We start from the raw sequence: 26035 nt of genomic DNA on the forward strand, positions 1-26035 counted from the left end.
TTATTCATTCATTCATACTTATTGAGTGCTTACTGTGTGCAGAGCACTGCACTAAGCACTTGGGAAGTACAAATCGGCAACATATAGAGATGGTCCCTACCCAACAACGGGCTCACAGTCTAGAAGTCTGTACACAGTCTATATTTGTTAAGCATTTACTGTGTGCCAGGCACTGTTCTTAGTTTTGGGGTAGATACAAGGTAATCAAGTTGGACACAATCCATGTCCCACATGGGACTCACAGTCTTAACCCCCATTTTACAGGTGAGGTAACTGAGGCACACAGAATTTAAGTGACTTGCCCGTCATCACACACCAGACACGTGATGGAGCCGGGATTAGAACCCAGGTTCTTCTGACGCCCAGCCCCGTGCTCTTCTATTAGTGACCCCAATTTTCTCTGGACCTGAAGTTGCCCCCTGGTAGTAAGTTAGACATTTTAGAGGGAGCACGTCTTTCAAATGAATCAGAGACCTTTGGTGCAATACTGCAGGGCATTATGACTCCTCTGCAGGGTTGCACTTAACATTTCCGCTTGGTCTGAAAGTGTTCATGTTCCTCCCAAAATGTCTGACTTATTGCAGAGGGAATCTGAGGTCCTAAGAGAATTGGATTCACTGGTTTTACTATTTTCCTCTCACCAACTAGGGAAATTGTGTTTTCTCCAGTTAAACATTTTAAGGACCTGGTAATTTATTACACACCAGCTTCAATTCAGATGGATGGATTTCTGCATATCTGTCACCAACCTAGGAGATTTTTATTTTCACAATAGGCATTTATAGTGTGCTTAGTTAATATCTGTGCCTATATAACAAGGTTAGAATGTATAAATGTGGTGAGAAACAAAAATTATCAATAATAATAAAGATTTATGATGTGCTTAGGTAATTTCTGTGACTAAGTTATAATTTCTGTGACTGTCACATGGTTAGAATGTATAAATGTGATATCTGAGAAACACAAATGATCAAGAATAATAAAGATTTCAGAAGAGAGGCCATTTCCCAACACTACATATTGGATCTACTACCCCCACCAAAAAAAAAAAAATGGAAACATGAAGACAAACCAAGCCAAGTGATCACAGTATGTTTGCAGAGTCAGCCTGTGTAGGGTTTGAAGGGCAACTCCCAGAAGGCAAGCATGGGTGTCATGGATGTTCTGTAAAGGACCATAACCAGGGTGGCGGCTCAGCAGGCATTGAGACACAAATTAGGGACATACATGGAGCTGAGCTCCAACTCAGACTGTAAGCCCCAAATTCATTAATCATATTTGAGTGTTTGCTGTGTGCAGAGCAGTGTATTAAGCACTTGGAAAGTACAATTCAGCAACAAATCGAGACAATCCCCGCCCACAAAGGGCTCACAGTCTAGGAGGGAGGAGACAGGCATCAAAATGAGTAGAGGCATCAATAGCATCAATATAAGTAAATAGAATTATATATATATACATCATTAATATAAATGGAGTTATAAATATGTACATATATACACAAATGCTGTTGGGGGGTAGACCAAATGGAGCGAGTCGGGGCAGTGGGGAGGGGAGGAGGAGCAGAGGAAAATGGGGGGCTTAGTCTGGGAAGGCCTCCTGGAGGAGGTGAGCCTTCAGTAGGGCTTTGAAAGGGGGAGGTTTGATTGTCTGGCCTGATTAGCTGGAATCTACCCAGTGCTTAGTACAGTATTTGTACAGTCAGTCATGCTGAGTGTTTTAATAAATATGAAAGAAAATTCTCCTCTATTAGTGACTATTCCCTGACCTCCTCAGCTATTAGTCCTTTTTGATCGTTCTTAGTGAAAAGAGAATGAGAAGATTCTGGAAAAGGAAGTCCCCTGTTTCCAACAGGAGTCTCTCATTGGAGCATATGAAATAAAAGTGATAATAATAAGGATACTTATTATTATTTATTACTATTCCAAGGTGGAATGACACACAGATCCTTAATACATTCTTCAGACCCTACACAGGCAATACTCTGCAAACATACTGTAATCACTTGCCTCGGATTGTCTTCATTGTTTCCATTGTTTTTTTTTGGTGGGAGTAGTAGATCCAATATGCAGTGTTGGGAAATTGCCTCTCTTCTGAAATCATTATTATTACACATCATTTTTGTTTCTCAGATATTACATTTATACATTCTATCCATGTAACATAGCATTTAACAAACATCATAATTATGAAAGTAGAGTGGCCTCTGATGACTCGGGACACAACAATCTTTGACTTATTCATTCATTCAATTGCATTTATTGAGCGCTTACTGTGTGCAGAGTACTGTACTAAGCGCTGGAAAAGTACAAATCAGCCATATATAGAGATGGTCCCTACCCAACAGTGGGCTTGCAGTCTAGAAGGGGGAGACAGATGACAAAACAAAACAAGTAGACAGGAGTCAATACCATCAGGATAAATAGAATTATAGCTACAATCTGCTCTGGGGGTCGGTTACTGCAAAATCTCCTTAACTTGCATCCAGATGCCCAGCACAATTTGGAGACTCTGGTTTATGATGATAAGGAAGGACACAGAAACAGCTCAGCTCGGGAAGCCGGAACTGTGGCATTTTGACAGCTTTTCATATTTAGACTCACTTCCAGCCATGAAGATGACAGTAGTATTTTCATATCACACTTATCCTTCCAATGTCTTGATGAGGTTGGTGGAGGAAAATAGTTTAGTCTGTGGATGGTGGGTGGATAATCTAGGTCCCAGAAAGTTTAAGTGACTTGCTCAAAGTCACACAGTAAGTCAGTGGAGGGTTAGAATCCGTATCTGTGAGAACTCATGCGTGCTGTCTGCATGGGCAGGGGTGTATTCCACCATGTTGGGTCCTGTGAAAGAGCCCCCTCAAGGACGGGGCCTCAATCAAGGAGATGGATGCAGAAAGCACTGAAATCCTTGCCTGTGACCTTGCCCAGAGAAGCTAGCCAAAGCAGTACAGTTCCAAGTTTTGGGCCTGTGTATTAAGGACATGAAATGACAGTGCAACTTTTCTATGCTATTAATTTAGAAGGTTACACAATAGCATATAAAGGTATTAAGTCTGGAAGAAATTAGCATGTCTTTGCCCAGGAGAAATAACCTTTCCACCATGTTTAATCTCACTGCTGCGGGGGAGGAAGAGAGGGGAAGAAGGAGTCACAGAGAGAGTCAGTGCGAGCTTGTCCTTTCTGCTTCTTAAAGGGACCAAGCACCAACTCTAAGTGAAGCTGCCCAGGAGAAAGACTAAAAGCCCTTCAGAGTTGGAGGGGGCTTCAAAGAGTTCTCTTTCAGATTCAGGGGAAGGGGCTATTTTCCTTAGTTTATCAAAAGGGCAAACTGAGGAACAGAGAAGGTGAGTGACTTGCCCATGGTCAAATAGCTAGTTAGGCTGTAGAGGCAAGGCTAGGATAATAATAATAATAATAATAATAATAATAATAATGATAGTAATCGTGGTATTTGTTGAATGCTTATTATATGTCAAGAACTGAACTAAGCGCTGGAGTAGATATTAGACAATCAAGTCCCACATGGGACTCACAGTCTATGTAGGAGGAAGTCCCACTTTGCAGATGAGGGAACTGAAGCACAGAGAAGTAAATGACTTTCCCAAGGTCACACAGCAGGTATATGTCAGAGCTGGGTTTAGAACCCAGTCCTCCAACTCCCAAGTCCTTGAATGCCCAGGTCATGCTCTTCCCACTAGGCCAGACTTGGCAGGTCTTTTCACTGGACTGTACAGTTTCCCTTGACAACTTGAGCAACTCATTCCTTCCAGTGTGGGGGACCAGATGTTTGGCATGCTTGGGGATTTCAGACATATGTCATAGGATCAACCAATCAATCATATTCATTGAGCACTTACTGTGTGCAGAGCTCCATACTAAGTGCTTCATAGAGTACAATATAACAGAGTTGGTAGGCACTTTCCCTGCCCACAATGAGCTTACAGTCTATGGCCTCCTTTTCTCTCGAGTTGCTCTTCCCTCATGAAGGGTACGCAGGGCCTTGCAGGAGTGGTCTTCTCTAGTAGGACACAGCTCATTTTCATCACCCTGAAGATATCTTCCTTGGAAAACAGACATGACGGTCTCCTCCCCCACCCCCGACACCTGGGATCCAGTTTCAGGTGGTCCAGTTTCAGGTATTCTGAGTCCTCACCTCCCAGGTCTTCAAAATGCAGCTTTCTTGGAATTTCTCCTTGGGAAAGCTGTCCATCTTGCTCAAAGCAGTGGTTACATTCTCCATGAGAAAGAGGCTGCCACCGATTTTTGCGCTTTGTGCCAGAATGGAGAATGAGATCTCTCATTTTTTAAAAGTTCATTGTTTACTCCAGGAAGGATGAAGATCTGGTGGGGGGGGGGAGGGTGTGTGTGTGTGTGTACCGCTCTTCCAAGTGCTTAGTACAGTGCTCTGCACACAGTAAGCGCCCAATAAATATGATTGAATGAATGAATGAGCAGTCCTGCTCTTGGTACAGGAGAAACAGCACAGCTTTGGGAATCAGGAGGCCTGGGTTCTAGTCCCAGCTCTGCAAGTAGAAGCATGCAGGTTGGGGCTATGCCACCCACAGTGAAGTTATCTAGAGTATTTCTCAAGGTGGACCAACTCTGCTAGAATCCTGAAAATATCTGGTTGATGTGGGCAGTGAAGACCGTACTGGCTTCCAAGTAACTTCTTGGTGGCTTATAATGTTGTGGCACAATAATGACCCTGTGCTGTGGGCCCATTGGGTGTAAATGATTTCTGCACGTACAAGAACCTTTGTATGCACTTTGCAATGTGCTGTACCTCTGCCTGCCTACTCATTCACTGCACTCACTGACACAGTGGGAATATGACTGACAGGGATGAAAGTCTACCACTATAATTAATTCCTCCTTGCAGGTTCTTGGGCCTTGAACTCTCAAGACCAAGAACTGTCTGCCACTTTCAATGGGGGACTCCATGATTATCATGTTTGTAGGTGTCTATACGTCCGTCAATTGGGCAGACAAAGTTTGTACTGACTTGTGAACACCTTTTATGGTATTTGTTAAGCCATTACTATGTGCTAAGCACAGGCCCTATCCCACATAGGGCTCAGTCTTAATTCCCATTTTACAGATGAGGTAACTGAGATACAGATAAGTAACTTGCTCACAGGAGACATGTGGTGGAGCTAGAGCCCAGGTCCTCAGACTCCCAGGTCTGTGGTCTTTCCACCAGGCAATATTGCTTTAGTAGCAATAACAATAATAATAATCATTATTATTACGGCACCTGTTAAGCACTTACTATGTGCCAAGCACTGTTTAAAGCACTGAAGTAGATACAAGTTAATCAGGTGGGAGACATTCCCTGCTCCACCTGGGGCTCTCAGTCTAAGTAGGAGAGAGCAGTGTTTAATTCCCATTTTACCGACGAAGTAACTGAGGCACAGAGAGATTCAGTGACTTGCCCACAATCACACAGAAGAAACGTGTTAGGGTTGGTATTAGAACTCAGGTCCTCTAACTCCCAGGCCTGTGCTCTTTCCATTAGGCCATCCTGCTCCTCTAAGCACTAAATGCTGAAGTTGTTAGAGAGAAGATTATCCAAACTCTGCCCGCAAAGAGTTTGCAATCCAATGGGAAGCAAGAAAGTGTGTGAGTGTGTGTGTTTGTATGTGAATGTGTGTCTGTGTGTAGGCAGATCAGTTGTGGAAAAGCAGGCAATCATTTGGGAGATGAGGAGCAGATAAAGGGAACAAAATAGACAAAATCAGTTTGGTCTATTTGTGACAGGCCTCATTTTTCCAGCTTTCTCTGTGCATTATTCATAAGAGGTAGCAGGAGGGTTGCTGTGATTTGCTTCCTCTAATACACTCAAGCCCACTTAACTAGTGCCCAACATAGGAATCCACCCATTAAAGGAACTCACTTACACACAATGATCTACTCAGACATTCCGGGGGAGCTAAAATATTCTATCAAATGAGCCCCTGTAAAAGAGAATTTGAATGTGAGAGACTCAGAAAGCCTGCACACTGAATAATGAAGACAGGGACTGGGACCCGTTAAGAGAATAAGTGAGATTGCTTTAATTCACATTCCGCTAATCTATGCAAAAGATGTGTACCCAGACATCTGGGAAAATGAACATCTGAAGGAGGAAATAGCGCTGAGAAGAGGCTGTCTTTCAAAATACCTCTTGGAGAAAAGGACACTTTCACTGCATTAGAAAAGATTAGGCTTTGCACTGGGGAGTGGGTGTCTAATAATAATAATAATAATAATAATAATGGTATTAAGCGCTTACTATGTGCTGAGCACTGTTCTAAGCACTGGGATAGATACAAGATTACCAGGTGTTCCACATGGGGCTCAGTCTTAATCCCCATTTTATAGATGAGGTAACTGAGGCACAGAGAAGTTGAGTGACTTGCCCAAAGTCACACAGCTGACAAGTGACGGAGCCAGGATTAGAACCCATGAGCTCTGACTCCCAAGCCTGTGCTCTTTCCACTAAGCCATGCTGCTTTTCAGCCACGCTGCTTCTGTAATGATTAGGCCAGGGAACTGGAATCCCAGGAACTGTTCCTGGATCTTATTTATGGGAGGCCAGGAAACATCCTCTCTACTCTCCCTCCCAAATGCCTGGTATAGTTCTAGGCTCACAGTAAGTGCTCAATAAATAGCTTTGATTGATATCGGCACTCAGTATGCCCATCTGTGAAATGAATCAAAATCCACTGACTTCACTGAGAGACGAGGCTTTAATTCTTGAATGTTTGTGCTTTAATATTTCCTTGTGAAAAATAATCAAATAATTAACGAATGGTATTTATTGAGGACTTATTCTGTGTTGAGCACTGTACTGAGCACTTAGGAGAGTAAACACAATGGAATTGGTAGACACGTCCACTGCTCACAACGAGTTTACAGTATAATAAATTCAGGATACATGGAAGAGAGCTTTGCACCCACAACGAGGAACAGTGTGTTTCCTTCCCCAGCCTCCTCTCCCAACTCTAAGGTACAGGTGCTTCTCAGTACCACCCCTGGGTTGGCTCCAGAACTGAATGGGTCTCCTGCAATCAGCTGAATGTATACCGGACACTATGTATATATGTTTGTACATATTTATTACTCTATTTTTCTTGTACATATCTATTCTATTTATTTTATTTTGTTAATATGTTTGGTTTTGTTCTCTGTCTCCCCCTTTTAGACTGTGAGCCCACTGTTGGGTAGGGACTGTCTCTATGTGGTGCCAACTTGTACTTCTCAAGCGCTTAGTACAGTGCTCTGCACACAGTAAGTGCTCAATAAATACGATTGATAATGGAGGGTCTCCCCAGTCAACATGGCCTAGGGGGTAGAGCATGGGCTTGGGAGTCAGAAGGACCTGGGTTCAAATCCCCACTCCACCACTTGTCTGCTGTGTGACCTTGGGCAAGTCACTTAACTTCTCTATGCCTCAGTTAGCTCATCTGTAAAATGAGAATTAAGACTGTGATCCCCATGTGGGACAGGGACTATGTCCAACCTGATTACCTTGTATCTACCCCAGAGCTTGACACACAGAAGCAGCGATGCTCAGTGGAAAGAGCCCGGGCTTGGGAGTCAGAGGTCATGGGTTCTAATCCCAGATCCACCACTTGTCAGCTGTGTGCTTTGGGCAAGTCATTTAACTTCTCTGTGCCTCAGTTACTTCATCTGTAAAATGGGGATTAAGACTGTGAGTCCCACATGGGACAACGTGATCACTTTGTATCCTCCCCAGCGCTTAGAACAGTGCTTTGCACATAGTAAGCGCTTAACAAATGCCACTATTATTATTATTAGACTGTAAGCCCACTGTTGGGTAGGGACTGTCTCTATATGTTGCCAACTTGTACTTCCCAAGCGCTTAGTACAGTGCTCTGCACACAGTAAGTGCTCAATAAATATGATTGATGATGATGATGATGATTATTATTATAGTAGTAAGCGATTATCAAATACCATCATCATTATTATTATTAGACTATACCCCAGGGCCTTGCCCAAATTAAAATCAGTTACTGGTGCTTGGGCTTGAGAGCAAAGCACGAGTCAGACTGACATTTGCCTGCCAATATCTGATACTGTACAGCACTGATTCCCTCCAGGGTTATTCCACCCACACCCCAACGAGCCAGGCTGAGATCTGGGTGGTGTTGGTGAAATCTCCATCCTCGCAGATGCAACAGGCTCCACAAGGCATTTCTGGTCAATGGTCAGATGACCAGGATCTAAGTGGCTCTAATAGGCTCTTCCTCAAGCTGTACTATTCTTCACCTGCAGCGGAGGGACACTCAGGCAGATGCACAGTTCTTCTCACTGCCCTCCTCTCCTTCTACCTCTTCCAGCCAGCATTGAAAGAATCTGAAAACAAATCATTTCCCATCTGATCTTTACACCTGAACCCCTGCTAAAGCCATTATAACACGAAGCAGAGGACTTTGGGGAAGAAAGATTGAAGTCATAATGGAAAGATCTTGGCCTACAGTGAAATCACCAGCCACACATTTCAAATTCCCAATTCTCTCTCTCTCTCTCTCTCTCTCTCTCTCTCTCTCTCTCCATGTATGTGTACGCCTGTGCAGATGGATGAATAGAGATGTATCTGTTGATTCTTTCTCTTGAGAACCATTAGTGAGGCAGTACAGTTCTCAGGGCAGCTAAAATTCATCCAAACGCTTGTAATCTATCATCTGTTCATTGGGAGAATGTCATGCAAAGCAAATACAGACAGAGAATGAAGACGGTTTCTAAAATTAAAATGAAAAAACTCCGAAGTTGGAAGTGCCATCGCTTCATCATGTTTTCATTGCTGTGATTTCCCCAGCTTTAAAGCTCTCAATTAGAGGCTAAACTTGATACAGTAATTAACAGGAAAATGTTTACATTTAGTGGTCTTCATAAAACCAAATTATACAATGCGAGCATACCCATTTTCTAACATTCTAGATAATTTTTTTGGATCGAGTTTAAAAATGCCAGTGGGATTATTTTTAACTCCAGCTGGGAGTCTTAAATGACTTTCTAACAACATGGTTAGCCTGTTGATTTGTTTATGCTCCCAAAGTACAGTACATGAAGATTTACACATATTTCTTGACTTACCCCTATGAGAAACACTGCGAGCTCACTGACAGTTGAAATTTTGATTAGGCTATTTTAACTCTCTTATCATCATCATCATCATCAGTATTATCGCCAGCAAGTTTTTATTGTGAGCTCACACGAGTCATAGACATGTACTCCTGATTAGGGGCTCATTTTAAAGAATAACCACAGTTCTTGACCTTGTGAATACAGGGACCTTAGAGAAGAACACAAGGACTCTGGAGCTTACAGTCCCATATGGGAGACAAGCAGTTGCACACACAATCAAAAATAAGACTGTATAAATATAACAGCTGTCCCAGCTGCTAAAAGAGGAGAAGGGACTTGCAGTGCCCAGCTGGAAAGGCGAGTCGATTAGGAAATTCCACGGTTTACCTGGACTTCCAGCTTTGGGGGACTGCAACTACAACCCCGACACTAAGAAATCTTAGCTGCCAAGAGACGTTACAAGAGCGAACTGTGATGAATAAATCAGGATTTTAGTAGTTGTTGGCATCACCTCTGACTTTAAAATGCTCTTCCCCACAGATGGACTGCTCCCTAGATGCTCTGCCCGCTTCTTTTTGAAGTCTCCAGTGAGTTATCCATTTCAGCACTTCGGGCAGCTCCTGACAGGGGCGGCTGAGAAGGCCTTGCAATGATCCTTGGGGAGCAGGAGCAGCTAACGGAGCCAGGAGCTGCGGGACAACAACTCACCCTCTTCTGGCATTCCAGTCTGCACCACATTAGGAACTGGGTGCTCTGCCGGGGACATGATCCAGCGTTTAAAACCGGTTTCTGGCAGAATGCAGTAAAAGGTAGGGCTGTGGGCGTGGTGGGGAGGAAGGGGCTTATTACACCCGATCCCACCGTTCCCAGAGGAGATACTAGGAACAAGGGTAATAATGTGAATCCAACTAAGGACCCAGGAAAGTGCAGTCAATGCTGGGTCTGCTTCGCAAATGAGACAAACCACATTACACCTAACTTCAGTCATGGTGTTTCAGGTCAAGGGTCTCCAAAGTCAGAATGCTTGGAACGGTCATCTTTTCATGAAAGAGAAAAGTGAGGCATGGATTAAGGAAGAGGCTTCCTCTGAGTCCACCCAGAGAAAGCTGAAAGTAGAGCCTGGGGCAGAAACCAAGGTGTTTTACCACATTTATTTTCCTCTTCCCCTTGCTGGACAGTAAATCAGTCCGTAGTCTATCTTGGCTGACCACCGCATCTAGCATGATATACTGGCCATTGATGGGAGCTAGACAGGAAGAACAAACTTCTTCCCTGCCCTCCAGCAACTTCCTCAATGTCAACAGATAGGCAAGCAGTCAGTCCATAAAATGTTCTTTGTGTTTCTTAAATTTTCTTAAGGTGACTATTAGCTTCTGCAGTACATGGGGAATCCTCTTGGGACAGAAAAATGGGCAGCATCTGAGGCTGGACTCCCAAACAGGCAGGTTGTGGGCTGGAGCAATCCTGCACTGGAGTGATCTAGACAGCTGTGATCTCCCTGATATAGCAATTCTCATTCTTATATGTGTTCAGATAAGATGTCCTATCTGACTTTATGGCCAGAAAACTGAAAGAAACAACATAGCTTCGGGAATCCAGGGACTACAAGCCAGCTCCAACCCCAGATCATGGGTCATCTTTCAGGGGGGCACCCAGTCATTTTCAGCTGTTGCATAGAGACCAGGAGAGGGACTCTAGACTTCACAGAGCAGATAAGCCATCTCTCCCCGACCAGTGACTGAGACAGGAGACTGATCCGCGTGAGGAGAGAGGAGAGAGTTTCCTGCCTTCCTTCTGGAAGACAAATGACTCAGTTCGGAAGCTCTTACTCCAAAAAGAAGCCTCCCTGGCTCCACAGAAAGCTCAAGAAGATTAGGAATGCAACAAAATGAAGACTTGGGTACAGAATTCAAACCATCAATCAGTGATATTTATTGAGTACCCTTTATATGCTTACAGAAACACATACGCACACACACACAATATTTTCACCTCCTTGCACCTCACTCCTTCTCAATATCATCACTATCATCATAAATATAGTAGTATGTTATGTGCCAAGGACTGTACTAGGCACTGGGTAGATACCAGGCAATCGGGTTGGACAGTTCCTGACCCACATGGCACTCACAGCCTACAGGGGAGGGAGAACAGGTATTTAATCCCCATTTTACAGATGAGGAAACTGTGGCAAAGAGAAGCTAAATGATTTGTCTAAGGTCACATATGAGGCAAGTGGCAGATCAGTATTAGAACCCTCTCCCAGGTCTGTGCTCTTGCCACTAAACTACAGTTCACATACACAAAACTATACTACATGCAAACATGCACTCATATGGACAATCAGGCAAGAGGACTACGTACAGTGCTGTCAGAAGAATGGAGGAGAATCTGAGAGCAGGGGAATGATATACCTAGGACTATTTCTGAGATTGAATTCCTTTGTGAATCTTGAAGCTGTGGATGGGGCCTTCCACGGGAGGCTCCCACTCACAGCTTGGGGAAGAAACTAAGAAACTACTGCTTTTCCCATCCCCAGGCCCACGCTGCTCATGCAGTAAACAAGAAGGAAATGTCTGAGGAGCGGTAGATCCAGGTGAAAGGGCCATTTGGGAGATGAAACAAGTGGGTTTTCCTTCTTTCCCTCCCTCAAAGACCCTGGAGGCTTAGGATAAATGCTGTGGTCCTGGAAAGAGGCCCCACTGCGAAGGAATCTGAGCATAAGCTGAGAGGGCAAGTACCCTGGGGGCTAATCTTGGCTCCGCAACTGATTCACTGGGAACAAGGACCACCACTCTTTTAGTCACCGAGGTCCTCGGTTTCTCCTTATTTGCAGCAAAGAAAAATGCTGGCTGCCTTTTGTCCCTCCAGTTATTGATGAATTACTAGCAGCACTCTAGACTCCACAATAGGAATGCATAAACTCCAATAGAAAGTATCATCATGCTCCTGGTCTTGCTTATCTCATCAGAAAAATGGGGCTCTCATGTCACTACTGAGGGATCCATTAGATTGTATGCTTCTGGAGAGCAGGGATTGTTTCTATCAGCTTTATTGTACTCTCTAAAGTGCTTAATACCGTGCTCTGTACACAGTAACTGCTCGAACTGATTGATTAAATTCACCTCCATAAAGCCATTACAGGAACTTTCCTCCACTTCCATTATTATTATTATTATTATTACAATTATCTATCTCTGTTTATAAAGGTCTTTGAAAGCTTGCTGGCACAATCCATAGATGATTGTTCTTTTGGCTTGCTCTTGGTATAGAGGGCCGGTAGGGTTCGGCTACTCTTATTGACAGTAGACTGATCCCTAAGGAAGTTCCATTCTGCCTTGTATCTGCCACTTCAGGGTTCACGGCTGCCTAAGGGAGAGATGCAAGGAGAGCAGAATCCCAACAACAATCAGCAAACACACCTCTCACCCAACATAAGATAAAATTTGGTGGAATAATAATGATGATAATAATTATGGTATTTGTTAAGTATTTACTATATGCCAAGCTCTGTACTAAGCACTTGGGTAGATACAGGATAATCAGGTCCCCCATGTGACTCACAGTCTAAGTAGGAGGGAGAACAGGTACTGAATCCCCATTCTGCAGATGAGGAAACAAAGGCAAAGAGAAGTTAAGTGACTTGCTTTAGATCATATAACACACCAGTGGCAGAGCTGGGATTAGAACCCAAGTCCTCCAACTCCCAGGCCCAGGCTCTTTCACCTAGGCCACACTGCTTCCTAATAAAGCAGCATGGCCTAACGGGAAAAAAGAAGGAAAAATCAAGGCCAATCCTTGTCATAGATTCATTTCACTGAAAGGGATCTCTGCACATCATCCAGCCCAGTCCCTCGGCAGGCCTGAACTGAAATCATCCCCAGCGGAAGAGTCTTTTGGACAGGCTCCTTATGTTGCTCACTGAAAGAACACTAAAGCTTTTGCCTTTAGCCAGTACTCTCACACTCCCCTGCCAACACAAAGCCCTACACAGAGATGCCCAACCCAGAGATGACAGAAGGCAGGAACTTATCTTATTATTCCAGGCTTTGAGGGAAGAGTTCTGTATTGAACTCTCCCAAGCTCTCAGTTCAGTGTTCTGTACACAGTAAGCACTAAATAAATACAACTGACTGACTGATTGACTGATTGACTGACTTCCCTGGCCCACTGGAGAGCCAGACAAATCTGTTGGGCTGAAAGCTCTCTATTAGGTCTTCCAGCTTTGGACCAGTTCCTTTTGGTCTCTTCACATGTAAGGTAGAAAGCAATCGATCCCCCCCACTCTGTAATTCCTCCATTTCCTCCACAGTTTTCTCTTCCCTGGACTAGTTAGTCACTGGTTTGTGCTCCCTCTAGACTGTAAATTTGTTATGGGCAGGGAAGCAGTGTGGGTCAGAGGAAAGAGTGCGGACTTGGGAGTCAGAGGTCATGGGTTCTAATCCTGGCTTTGCCACTTGTCAGCTGTGTGACTTTGGGCAAGTCACTTAACTTCTCTGTGCCTTACTTCCCTCATCTGGAAAATGGGGATTGAGACTGTGAGCCCCATGTGGGACAACCTGATTACCCTGTATCCCCTCAGCGCTTAGAACAGTGCTTGACACATAGCGCTTAACAAATGTCATCATTATTATTATTATTAACATACCTGCTAATTCTGTTGCATCACACTCTCCCAAGTGTTTAATTCAGTGCTCTGCACATATCATTCATTCAATCGTATTTATTGAGCGCATACTGTGTGCAGAGCACTGTACTAAGCGCTTGGGAAGTACAAGTTGGCAACATATAGAGATGGTCCCTACCCAACAATGGGCTCACAGTCTAGAAGGGGGAGACAGGCAACAAAACAAAACATGTGGACAGGTGTCAAGTTGTCAGAATAAATAGAATTAAAACTAGATGCACATCATTAACAAAATAAGTAGAATAGTAAATATGTACAAGTAAAATAGAGTAATAAATCTGTACAAACATATACACAGGTGCTGTGGGGAGAGGAAGGAGGTAGGGTGGGGGCAATGCTCAATAAGTATGATTCACTGATAGATTCCCTTCTAAGTATTGCATCTGGAGAGTTTCCAGTACTCTACCAGTCTCGGTTATGGGAGGGAGAGTCAAGCAGAGGCATACCCATTCCACTCCTAGCTTGGGCAGTGGCTAGCCAGTGGAAGGCAATCTGCTACAAGTCAAAACTTACCTGTGCTGGACAAGTGACATGGGAGAGAGTCTAGGGCAGAGACTCAAATTTACTGTGTAGAAGAAGGCAATGGTAAACCACTTCTGTATTTTTACCAAGAAAACTCTACGGATATACTACCAGAACGATTGCAGATGGAGGTGGGGTGTTCTGGGAGAGATGTGTTCATGGAGTCACTGTGGCTTGGAAACATATTGACAGCATAAGACAAGACTGATAGACTGGAAGGCAGAAAATCCCCGTCCTGATTCACGGTACATACTCCATAAAATCCCCACCCTGGGTTATGGTATATACCCTCCCTTCCTCCCTTTTCCTCACCATCTCCACCCCTAGCTATTCCAGAATACCAGGGATCTGGGACTTTTCCAAAGTCTCAGTTTTGCAGCACCCCCGAGTGCAAATGTGCTAGAGAGAATTCTGAATACCTGGAGCTGTGAAATCTCATGACAATAATAATCATTGATCCATATTTATGAGCTGCCTCCTGGGAGTGTTTTCTGCCATGATTAAAAATACAAACATCTGGCAGCAAAAGAATCTCTTCGAGGTCCAAAAGCCAAGGGAATGAAAGGAGTCTTCCCATCCTAGGAGCACCCAGAATCCAGCTGGCTGACTGGGAGCTGAGGTGCCCTGCTCTTGAGATCCAAGAGACGGGCACCAGGGTGCAAAGAGCAGCTGGTAATAATAATAATAATAATAATAATAATAATAATAATAATAATAGCATTTATTAAGTGCTTACTATGTGCAATGTACTGTTCTAAGCACAGGGGAGGTTACAAGGTGATCAGGTTGTCCCACAGGGGGCTCACAGTCTTAATCCTCATTTTACAGATGAGGTAACTGTGGCACAGAGAAGCTAAGTGACTTGCCCAAAGTCACATAGCTGACAAGTGGCAGAGCGTGATTAGAGCCCATGATCTCTGACTCCCAAGCCCGTGCTCTTTCCACTGAGCCACACTGCTTGACCAGGATCCAAATTCCTTCCCATCTCCACTTGGGTATCCCTCTGCCACCTGAAGCTCAGTACGCCTAATCCTGAGATCGGTACCTTTCCCTCCAGCTCTTCATCCTTCCAAACTTCCCCTGCTCTGTCACCAGTTCCCAACACACAACCTCTGTTCTCTCTTTCTCCTCCACATGCAGTCCACTGTCCAGTCCTGCCAATTCTTCCTTAGGACCATTTTATGCCTACACCCTCTTCTCCATTCTGAGGTCCCGGTCTGCTCCGGTCCTGCGCACCTTAAACCTGGATTACTACACAGTATCCTTGTCCACCTTCAGACTCTCTACTCTCTTTGTCTTTCCTCTCCACTTCATTCCCCACACAGTAAAAAGAATCATCATCTTCAAGCACCGTTCTCATCATTTCCCTCCTCAGGAGCCTATTAAATCAAATTAAATTAAACTAAATTATATCTACTTGCCACAGGCCAAAGAACCTCCACCAATTTGGTCCTCAGTGATGCCCTCTACTCCAGCAAAACAAGAGTTTGCCACCTCCTCCTCAGCACCTCCTCCATCTCGGTGCCCCTGGAATGACTATTTCCTCCACTTGAAGAGCCCTTCCCCCTCTTCTTTCCTAGACCATATCACTTCCCTTCTTCAACCCCCATTTCCTGCATGACACTTTCCAGGTGGACCTCACCTATTTCCACTAACCTCTGGAACTCCTTAGACTTTGTGTGAATCTCCTCCACACAAACCCGGCTGGGTTCTTCGAAGAAACTTTCTTATTTACAGGTTTCTATCTTATGTCTTCATTCATACTGGAGCTTCTGTGCTTGTCTTTCTTTCCCATTTTGGTAAGTACCATGTTTTCTATAGTAAATCCCCCAGATTCCTGGCACAGTGCTCCTTGCACAGCTGTTGGCTGGCCAAGAATAAAGTTCTCCAGCCCCAGGTCCGGTTTGTGTCTGGCATGAAATCTTGCTGGCCAGGCAAAAATACGTGCTGACCATATCTGGCCCAAAGAATTCACCTTCCTACTCTATTTAATCTCTTCCTCTCCCCCAGTACTTGGATGTTTATGGCAGTGTCAATTCCATTATGACTCTTCAGTTGTGTGTCTTGTGGAATCTAAATAGTAAGCTCCCTGAGGACAGGGATTTTGTTTTTTCTAAATCTCTGGATCACTACTACAGTGACAGGCACCAACAGGAAGCTCAAACAGTATTGATTGATTGGTTACTGATGAGGGCAAGGTAGTAGACATTTCTGAGGGAAAAAAAGAAATTACATTTAATATCAGGGTACGGAGTGAAGACCTTCCCACTCTTCTCTGAGCCGGACTCAGCATCTTTTCTTCCATATTCCTAATGCTGGACACAATCTGTCTTTCCACATCCACCCAGATACTTTTCTCGTTTCCTCTAAAGCATACCCCTGCCTAGAAGCTCTCCCTGGTTGCCTTGGAAGTAAAACAGGGTTCCAATTTAAGGATTGGATTGGACTGGACTGGACTGGAACCTGATCTCAGGCTCCAAAACAAAGTGCTGGACTCCCAATTAAGACATGAAAGCTTAGGCTAAGAGGAAAGCAGAGATAATTTCTTGACAATGTCCTCAAGGCTGATGATTAATGCTTCCAACTAACCGTTGTCCCTTGGACCTAGTCTTGGAGAAGTAGTGCAACAAAGGAGCCCAACTTCAAATAGGAAATTTTGGCCTGCATTTCAGTAGACTTCGCTAGCCTCAGATCAAACTTATTCCAGGCCCATACATTCCTCACTTTATGCCCATTTATATTCCCATTGGTCTTTTAAATATTGAAATCCTGAAGCAGAGTCAGTCTCCTAGCTCTGAAACTATAATGATATTGATAATGATGATGGTGTTTGTTAAGCACTTACCATGTGCCAGACACTGTTCTAAGCACTGAGTAGGATACATGAGGGCAGTGAATGGTAGCAGGCTACCTGAATAAATGCTGAATGGAGAACTGAAATTGGGAAGCCGAGAGGAAGGAGGGAAGAGGAAATGTTTTAAGGACACAGTAAAATGAAGCCTCAGACAGTGCTGCAACCCAGCTGAAATTTGGGAATCAGTTGCTGAGGAGAGACCAGCATGGTGTACAACTCTCAGGAGAAAAGTGGCTTTTTGAGCAGAAGCTGGGTAAGGAATGAGAGATTAGGAGGCAAAAGTGAAGACAGCATCAAGTGCTGCAAACATCAAATATGACATCACAACACACTGGAAGCAGAAATATTCTGGCCCACTATGCTTTTTGGGAGGCCATAATAGGCTAGGAGGCTCAGTTGGTGGCAATGTGGACTAGTGAAAAGAACACAGGCTTGTCATTCATTCATTCAATCAATCATATTTATTGAGTACTTACTGTGTGCAGAGCACTGTGCAAAGCACTGGAGTAGATACAAGGTAATTAGACTGGGTGCAGTCCCTGGTCCCATACAGGACTCCCAAGGTAGGGAAAATAAGTATCTTATCCCCATTTTACAGGTGAGGAAACTGAGGCACAGAGAGATTAAGTGGCTTGTCTAACTTGACACAGCAGGTGAGTGGCAGAGCTGGGACTAGAACCCAGGTCTCATGACCCTACCAACTCTGTTGAATTACACTCTCCCAAGCACTTAGTACAGTGCTCTGCATACAGTAAGCTCTCAATAAATACCATTGATTGATTGATTGACATGCCTGTGTTCTTTTCACTAGTCCACACTGCCACCAACCATTGATTTGGAGAGGCCTGGTTCTGAATACCTTTGTATATCTATCACCCTCCCTTCTTCCTTCTGAAGCCCTTCCTGATTTAGTGAATATGGGGGGCAAGGATAACTCTCAGGAGCAAACTCCCAGAGGGGACTATTGTTGGCCTGCCCTACCGCCTTTAGACTCCCATCCATGCATCGATCATGGCTGCAAATCACAGCTCAGTCAGAACAATGAGTTCCATCTGTAGTTGCTGCATGGCACCATCACATAGCCAAACCGCAACCGACATTGCCGGAGAGACCGCTGCTATTAGGCAATGACTGAGGCTGCATCATTGCCACCATCATCATCATTATCATCATCATTATCTGCTCCATTGACTGTGCACTTTCTGTGTGCCAACTACTGTACTAGGAACTTGGGAGCATTTATAACACCACGGTTTCTGCCCTCAAGGAGCTCACTACCTAATACGGGAGGCAAGAGGGCACAATTTGCCAAATGCACAACAGAGTGCCAGTACCAGTACCTGACTAAAAAAAGGAGCAATTAAATAAATATGAGGAGATATACACCTAAGTGCCATGGGAGCAGACTGGGCAACATGGGCAGGAAGGTGAGAATTTCTCAGAAAGATGTGAGGTAACATCTGAGTAACCATTTATTGGTGATAAAGATGAACTTCCCTGAAGCAAAGTTTTTGCTTGCCAGTTTGCTGCCAAGTGTACTCAGGGTACACAGTGGGGCTTCCTGTAGGAATACCAAGAATTTCTGATGCCTTTTAGTTGGGGAGATAGTTAAACACACACAGTGGGTGCTCAGTCGACAGCAGGAGACTAGGTACTTAGGCCAGGAAAAGAGAAGCAGAGGTAGAACACTTTGTAAAGAGTTAAATACCTGACTCTCACCAACAACTTTTCAGAGTCCCTGGCCCTGATCTCCAAGACCCAGACAATTTAGGAATCTTATTTTCCTACCCATCCCCTGGCCAGGCCCGAACCTGGAATTTGATAGTTCCAAGATATTGTTTTGTAGGTAATGAGCACCAGAATTAGAAGCATTGACAAACAGCAAGGCCTTCTACTTTATCATCCCTTTCCTGAAGGTTTGCCAAGGACTATGCCACTTTCAGCCGGTGGCAAATATGATGGTTCTTCTTTCTAACTGGGAAGACTGAGTCAGAGCCAGGGGTCTCAGAAGGTGTTTGATTTAGGGTTCCAGTTCTTGCTTCTGTTTCCAAATTCTATTTTCTGCCCTCAGAACCTCATACAATTTACACTTGCAAATTACCCAGAAAATTCAGGGCTATGAAAAAAATGCCCTCCCCTGGACTGGCCCAATAACTGCAGCTAAAGTGCAAATGCTGCCTCTGTGAAGCCTCCTGGGTAATAGAAGCAGCATTCCCTTTTCATTTTCTATCCCTGGGGATGCTGGTGTTGGCTTGCTTTGTCCACTTTGCTCAGCTGCAAAACCCCAGCTATCCTCTGGAATTCTGAACTGGGGAGGAGAGTTCCAGTCAGCGATCCACTAAAACCCTCGGGCTGCAAAAGGATGTGGGAAATCATTTCAGGCACCCTCTGCCTCTGCCTCTTTCCAGCCCTGTCTGATGGGACTCAGTCCAATAGGAAACCCATCTAGTTGAAGTGCAAACAACCCACAAGCATGTTTTTCCAGAAACCAGAGCTCTCCAGGAATACAGGAAAGTTAAAAATAACAGGAACCCATTCTATTTTTCCCTGTTCTTCAAAGAGAGCCGAAGTGGAGAGCAAATCACCAGCCAGAGGCTGCATCAGTGGAAAGAGCAGGGCTTGGGAGTCAGAGGTCGTGGGTTCTAATCCCAGCTCTATCACTTGTCAGCTGTGTGACTTTGGGCAAGTCACTTGACTTCTCTGTGCCACAGTTACCTCATCTGTAAAATGGGGATTAAGACCGTGAGCCACACGTGGGACAACCTGATTACCTTGTATCACCCCCAGTGCTTAGACCAGTGCTTGGCACATAATAAGTACTTAACAAATGCCACCATCATCATCATCATCATCTGACTGTGCCTGGTAGTGCACTGCCTGAAGGTGGAACCAGGTTAGCAGAACCAGCTTAATGGGGTAGACAGCCCCAGGATCACCTAGATGTTTGGCCCATTCTTGGTTTATCCAGGGTTGTGGGTTTGTGGGCCTGCAGTCCAGAGAATGGGCTCATCTTAATGGAGGTTCTCTCTCTCTATCCCTCTCTCTCCCTCTCTCACGTTACAGGCCGGGTGTTAGAGGCTCTCCTGGCATGACACAGCCCCTTCCAAGACTGGTTGACTGTGATAATAATTATTATAATAATTAATAATTATGGTATTTATTAAGTGCTTACTATGTGCTGTTCTCAGTACTGGGGTAGCTACAAGGTAATCAGGTCACTTCACTTGGAACTCACAGTCTTAATCCCCAATTTACAGATGAGGTAACTGAGGCACAGAGAAGTTAAATGGCTTTCCCAAGTTCACACAGCAGACAAATGGTAGAGACAGGATTAGAACCCACATCCTCTGACTCCCAAACCTTTGCTCTTTCCACTATTCTTATGGTCAATTCTTATGGTCACTTGCAAAAAACAATTTTCTGCCTGTTGGTGAGTGTTGAGTGTCAGGCTAAAGATCAGGAGAAAGAGACAAGGAAGGAAGAGCAGGGACCCGCGAGCCAGGAGATAAAGTAAGTGGCCTTACCTTCCCATCTCAGCTCTGCCACCGACCTGCCATATGACCTTGGGCAAGTCACTAATTCCCCAGTCTCAGTTTTCTCATCTTTAAAATGGGATAAAATGTGTGCTTTCTTTCTTATATTGTGAATCTGTGTGGGACAGGGATTGTGGTTTAACATGATAATCTGGTATCAGCGTTTGGCCTCTAGTAAGCACATAATAAACATCATGATTGTTATTATCTTTAGATTTTATTTCTCCTTTCACCATTGACTTTATTGCTGGGATACCTGGCTTATTGGAGAACCTTCCTCACTGGCTCAGTGGAAGAAGCCCGGGCTTGGGAGTCAGAGGTCATGGGTTCTAATCCCGGCTCCACCACTTGTCAGCTGTGTGGCTTTGGGAAAGTCACTTCGCTTCTCTGTGCCTCAGCTACCTCATCTGTAAAATGGGAATTAAGACTGTGAGCCCCACATGGGACAACCTGATCATCCCGTATCCCCCCCAGTGCTTAGAACAGTGCTTTGCACATAGTAAGAGCTTAACAAATGCCATAATTATTTTTCAAACTCCCCAAATGTGTCAATGACCTAACTTCAAACCACATTTTGACTGTTGTTCAACTATCAAAATCAGCCCCTCCCTGGGTCCAAAATCAGATGATTTCTAGAAGTCTTCTCTCATGTGGTCTAAACCAGGACTAGGGGATATCCAGTGACTGAGGTGTGAGTAGGGGTGGAATTTTGGAAAACGTGGGGGATCAGTGAGATGAAATAACAAACTTGCCTACTGTCAACATGGAGTTCACTTCTTAGCCCCAGCCTTGGCACTCCACAGCAAGGTAAGTCAAGCTCATTGGCTCTAGACTGGAAGCTCGTTGTGGTCAGGGAATGTGTCAGTTTATTGTTATTATGCACTCTCCCAAGCACCTAGTACAGTGCTCTGCACAGAGTAAGTGCTTAATATGATTGACTGAATGAATGAAGAGTCACCTTTCGTCCTGTACAAATTTACATCCTTCGGGGAACTCCCTCAGTTCTGAGGCCAGAACTCCAACTTTGAATAATGGGAAGCAGGGTGGCCTAGTGGAAAGAATACCGGCCTGGGAGTCGAAGCACCTGGGTCCTAATCCCAGCTCTACCATATGCCTACTGTGTGATTTTGGGCAAGTCACATAACTTCTCTGTGCCTGAGTTATCTGTAAAATGGGGATTTAATCTTACTCTTTCTTATTTAGACTGTGAGCCCCATGTGGGACAGGGACTCTGTCCCACCTAATTAACTTGTATCTACCCCAGGGTTTAGAACAGTTCTTGGCATATAGTAAGTGCTTAATAATGACTGTAATTATTATAACTCCAGCCATCCTGCACTCCCCTGAAGCTTCAGGACCAAGAATCAGTGTAAAGGAACTGATGAGCATGCTAATGGTTTCCTCAGCATCACTATAGCATTCTCTTCCCCTCCAGTCACGTTTTCACTGGGATTCAGAATGCAATGACAAGCTAGAAGGCGGAAAGGTGTGTGCTGACATGCAGCCTGAAAGGACCCTCTGCAGAACAGAGTCTGCAGGAAGAAGCTGGGGTCTCTCAAGGGTACCTGTTCCCCTGAGACTGCTGGCCTCATTTTCAGGAGAGAGAGGTTTGGATCAGTCTCAGATAAGCATCCCAACTTCTAGGGTCTTATCAGATCCAACTCACCAGGTTCATTCATCAGCAAGTTGACAACCCAACATCAAAAGATTGCAGGCAAGGGTGGGGAGGCGGATGACGGGAAAGTGAGAGAGAACAAGGGGAAGGAAATGGCTTTTTAAATCTAGGAGAGAGAAAGATCTCAGGGAATTGGTGAAATCTTTAGTTAGTGAAAATGCTACTTTTGAAGCAGAAGTGGATTTAACCCCCAGACTTTTCTAGCTGCTGTGGTTTGCCCACATGCCCAGGGGTGAAGGGACATCAGGTAAGACCAAATGTAAGCAAAACTGTACCCCAAATGGACTCTGTGCCCCCACCCATGTTTTAAGGACAAAAGGACACAAGAAATTATTGAGTGATAGTGATAATCTCCCACTGCCTCCAACAGTGGCCCCAAAGGATGTTTGGAGGAGTTTATCTCCCTGACATCCTGTTGCACTGTATTCTTCCAAGCATTTTGTGCACTGCACTGCACATAGTAAGCCCTCAATAAATTCATTCATTCACTCTTTCATTCAATCGTTTTTATTGAGCACTTACTACGTGTACTAAGCACTTGGGGGACTACAAATACAACAATCAACAGATGATATGCAATTGACTGACTGACAACCACCCAAAATTACTATTCCTAAGTTTTCTCTCTACCCACTAGGAACCCTTAGTAATAAAAATAATACATAAAATTGTGGCATTAGTTAAGAGCGTGTTATGTGGCAACCACTGGAGTAGATACAATATAATCAGATCGGACACACTCTCTGTCCCACATGTGACTCACAGCCTAAGGGGGAGAACCAAAGTTGAATCCCCATTTTTTAGATGAGGAAAATGGCATAGAAAAATCCATCGAAGGTCATGCTGCAGACAAGTGGAAGAGCCAAGATTAGAACCCAGGTCTCCTGACTCTTAGTCCTGTGCTTTTTTCATTAGCCTATGCTAAATCAATTTACCCTTCTCAATCTTCCTAACTCCAATCTTATGTTCCGAAATCCCTACCTTTCCCAATAATGTCCCGTTATGGATCTCTAATCAATTAATTTATCCAAACCCTTTATGATTTTTTTATATTTTCAACCTATATAACTGTATAACCTGTTGACCCCCAGCCCACGTCCTTCCCCTGGCCTGGAATGCCCTCCCTCCACACATTCACCAAGCTAGCTCTCTTCCTCCCTTCAAAGCCCTACTGAGAGCTCACCTCCTCCAGGAGGCCTTCCCAGACTGAGCCCCCTTTTTCCTCTCCTCCTCCCCATCCCCCCACCCTACCTCCTTCCCCTCCCCACAGCACTTGAATATATTTGTACAGAATTATTACTCTATTTATTTTACTTGTACATATTATTCTATTTATTTTGTTAGTGATGTGTATATAGCTTTAATTATATTTATTCTGACGATTTTGACACCTATCTACATGTTTTGTTTTGTTGTCTGTCTCCCCCTTCTAGACTGTGAGCCCGTTGTTGGGTAGGGATCGTCTCCATATGTTGCCGACTTGTACTTCCCAAGCACTTAGTACAGTGCTCTGCACACAGTAAGCACTCAATAAATACGACTGAATGAATGAATGAATGAATAACTTCCAGTGGTAGTAGAACACCTGATATTTACAACCCACTCTATAAAGAATCTACCCCTTTAAAGTTTCAGTAGCTGTCTTCTCACCCTGGAGTGAGGATTTTAGGGAAGAGCAATTTCGTGTTTGGCCTGCCCACACCTTTTGTGACTTTATAAGCTTCAATTGTGTCCCCTCTCATCTTTCATCTTTCCACACTGAGAAGTTCTAATCTTTCCAATCTTGCTTTGTTCAGAAGCTGCTCCTCTCATGATTATTCCATCCCTTCTTCAGATCGATTTTGTCCTCCCTAAGTAACAAAGGCCATAACTGCCCACAATATTCTGGGGATGGATACTCTGTGGTTCCACACAATGACAAAACCCTTCTTCTTTCTCTTATGTCCCTGCTGATGAAACCCAGCATTTTGGAATCGAAGTCAGTCAATCAATCAATCAAATTGTATTTATTGAGCCTTTACTCTGTGCAGAGCACTGAACTAAGCACTTGGGAGAGTACAGTATAATGGAGTTGGTAGGCATGTTCCCTGCCCACAATGAGCTTACAGTCCAGAGGGGGAGACAGATGTTATATAAATAAATAAATTATGGATAAGTACATAAGTGCTGTGGGGCTGAGGGAGGGGTGAATAGAGGGAGCAAATTTAAGTGCAAGGGTGGTAAAGAAGATAGTGGGAGAAGAGGAAATCAGGACTTAGTTAGGGAAGGCCTCTCGTAGGAGACATGCTTTCCAAAAGGTATTAAAGGTGGGGAGAGTGATTACCAGATATGAAGACGGAGGACATTCCCAGCCAGAGGTAGGATGGGAGCGAGAAGTTGGAGACCAGATCAATAAGACTGAGGTATGGTGAAATAGATTGGCATAAGACCTAAGTGTGCAGGCTGGGTTGTAATAGGAGAGCAGCAAAGTAAGGTAGGAGGGGGCAAGGTGATTGAGTGTTTTAAAGCTGTTATAAAGGTCCAACTGTTTGATGCAGAGGAGGATGGGCAACTATTGGAGGTTCTTGAGGACTGAATATTTTTGTACAAAAATGATCTGGGCAGAAGAGCGAAGTATAGATTGGAAAGGGAAGAGTCAAGAGGCATGGAAGTCAACAAGAGTGCTGCTACAGTAATCAAAGTGGGTAGGGTGGATGCTTGGATTAACGTGGTACCAGTTTGGATGGAGAGAAAAGGGTGGATTTTAGCGATGTGCAGGTTGAACCAAAAGGATTTAGTGATAGAATAAATATGTGGATTGAATGAGAGAGATAAGTCATTAGTATAATGCCAAGAAGAGGGAAGAATGGGGTGCCGTCTACAGCAATGGGAAAGTCAGAGGAAAGACGGGGTTTGGGTGGGAAGATAAGGAGTTCTGTTTTGGACATGTTAGGTTTGAGGTGTCAGTGGGACATGCAAGTAGAGATGTCCTGACAGCAGGAGGAAATGCAAGACTATGGAGAAGGAGAGAATCAGGGCTGGATATGTTGATTTTGGGAGTCAACCACATAGAGGTAGTTGAAACCATGGGAATGAATGAGTTCTCCACGGGAGTGGGTGTAAATGGAGAATAGAAGGGGACCCACAACTGAACCTTGCAGGACTCGAACATTTAGGGCAGGAGGAGCCCATGAAAGAGACTGAGAATGAATGGCTAGAGAGATAGGAGAACCAGGAGAGGACAGTGTCCGTGGAGCCAAGGATGGATAATGTTTCCAGGGGGAGGGGGGTGAAAGACAGTGTTGAAGACAGCTGAGAGGTCAAGGAGAACTAGGATGGAGTAGAGGTTGTTGGATTTGACAAGAAGGAGATCATTGGTGACCTCTGAGAAGGCAGTTTCTGTGGCATGAAGGGGGTGGAAGCCAGATTGGAGGGGTCAAGAAGAAAACTGGAGGAGAGGAATTTGAGACAGCAGGTGTAGACTACTGGCTCAAGTGTCTGCAGACAAGGTAGGAGGGAGATGGGGTGATAGCTGGAGGGAGCCATGAAGTTAAGGGAGGGATTTTTCACGATATGGGAGACATGAGCATGCCCACGTTTGTGTGGAAGGAAATTTTCAGTGATGATTCTTTAAGTCAAATTTGATTTTCAAACTCACCAGAAGGGCAGCTGATCTGGTTAGGAAGAGCAAGC

The 26035-nt window shown here is 44.4% G+C and overlaps 1 protein-coding gene and 1 non-coding gene across 2 annotated transcripts in view; one reads left to right on the forward strand and one right to left on the reverse strand.

Annotated features, from left to right (window-relative positions):
- HCN4 (hyperpolarization activated cyclic nucleotide gated potassium channel 4) overlaps positions 1–26035 on the reverse strand; it is a 135907-nt gene that overhangs the window by 82214 nt on the left and 27658 nt on the right. The gene's annotated exons all lie outside the window — the stretch shown is intronic.
- LOC119928999 lies at positions 14145–14282 on the forward strand. The gene has a single exon (XR_005451143.1). It is a non-coding gene; the product is annotated as a small nucleolar RNA SNORA7 (small nucleolar RNA).

Source organism: Tachyglossus aculeatus, chromosome 5, assembly GCF_015852505.1.
Source record: "Tachyglossus aculeatus isolate mTacAcu1 chromosome 5, mTacAcu1.pri, whole genome shotgun sequence".
In the NCBI taxonomy this organism is placed as follows: Eukaryota; Metazoa; Chordata; class Mammalia; order Monotremata; family Tachyglossidae; genus Tachyglossus; species Tachyglossus aculeatus.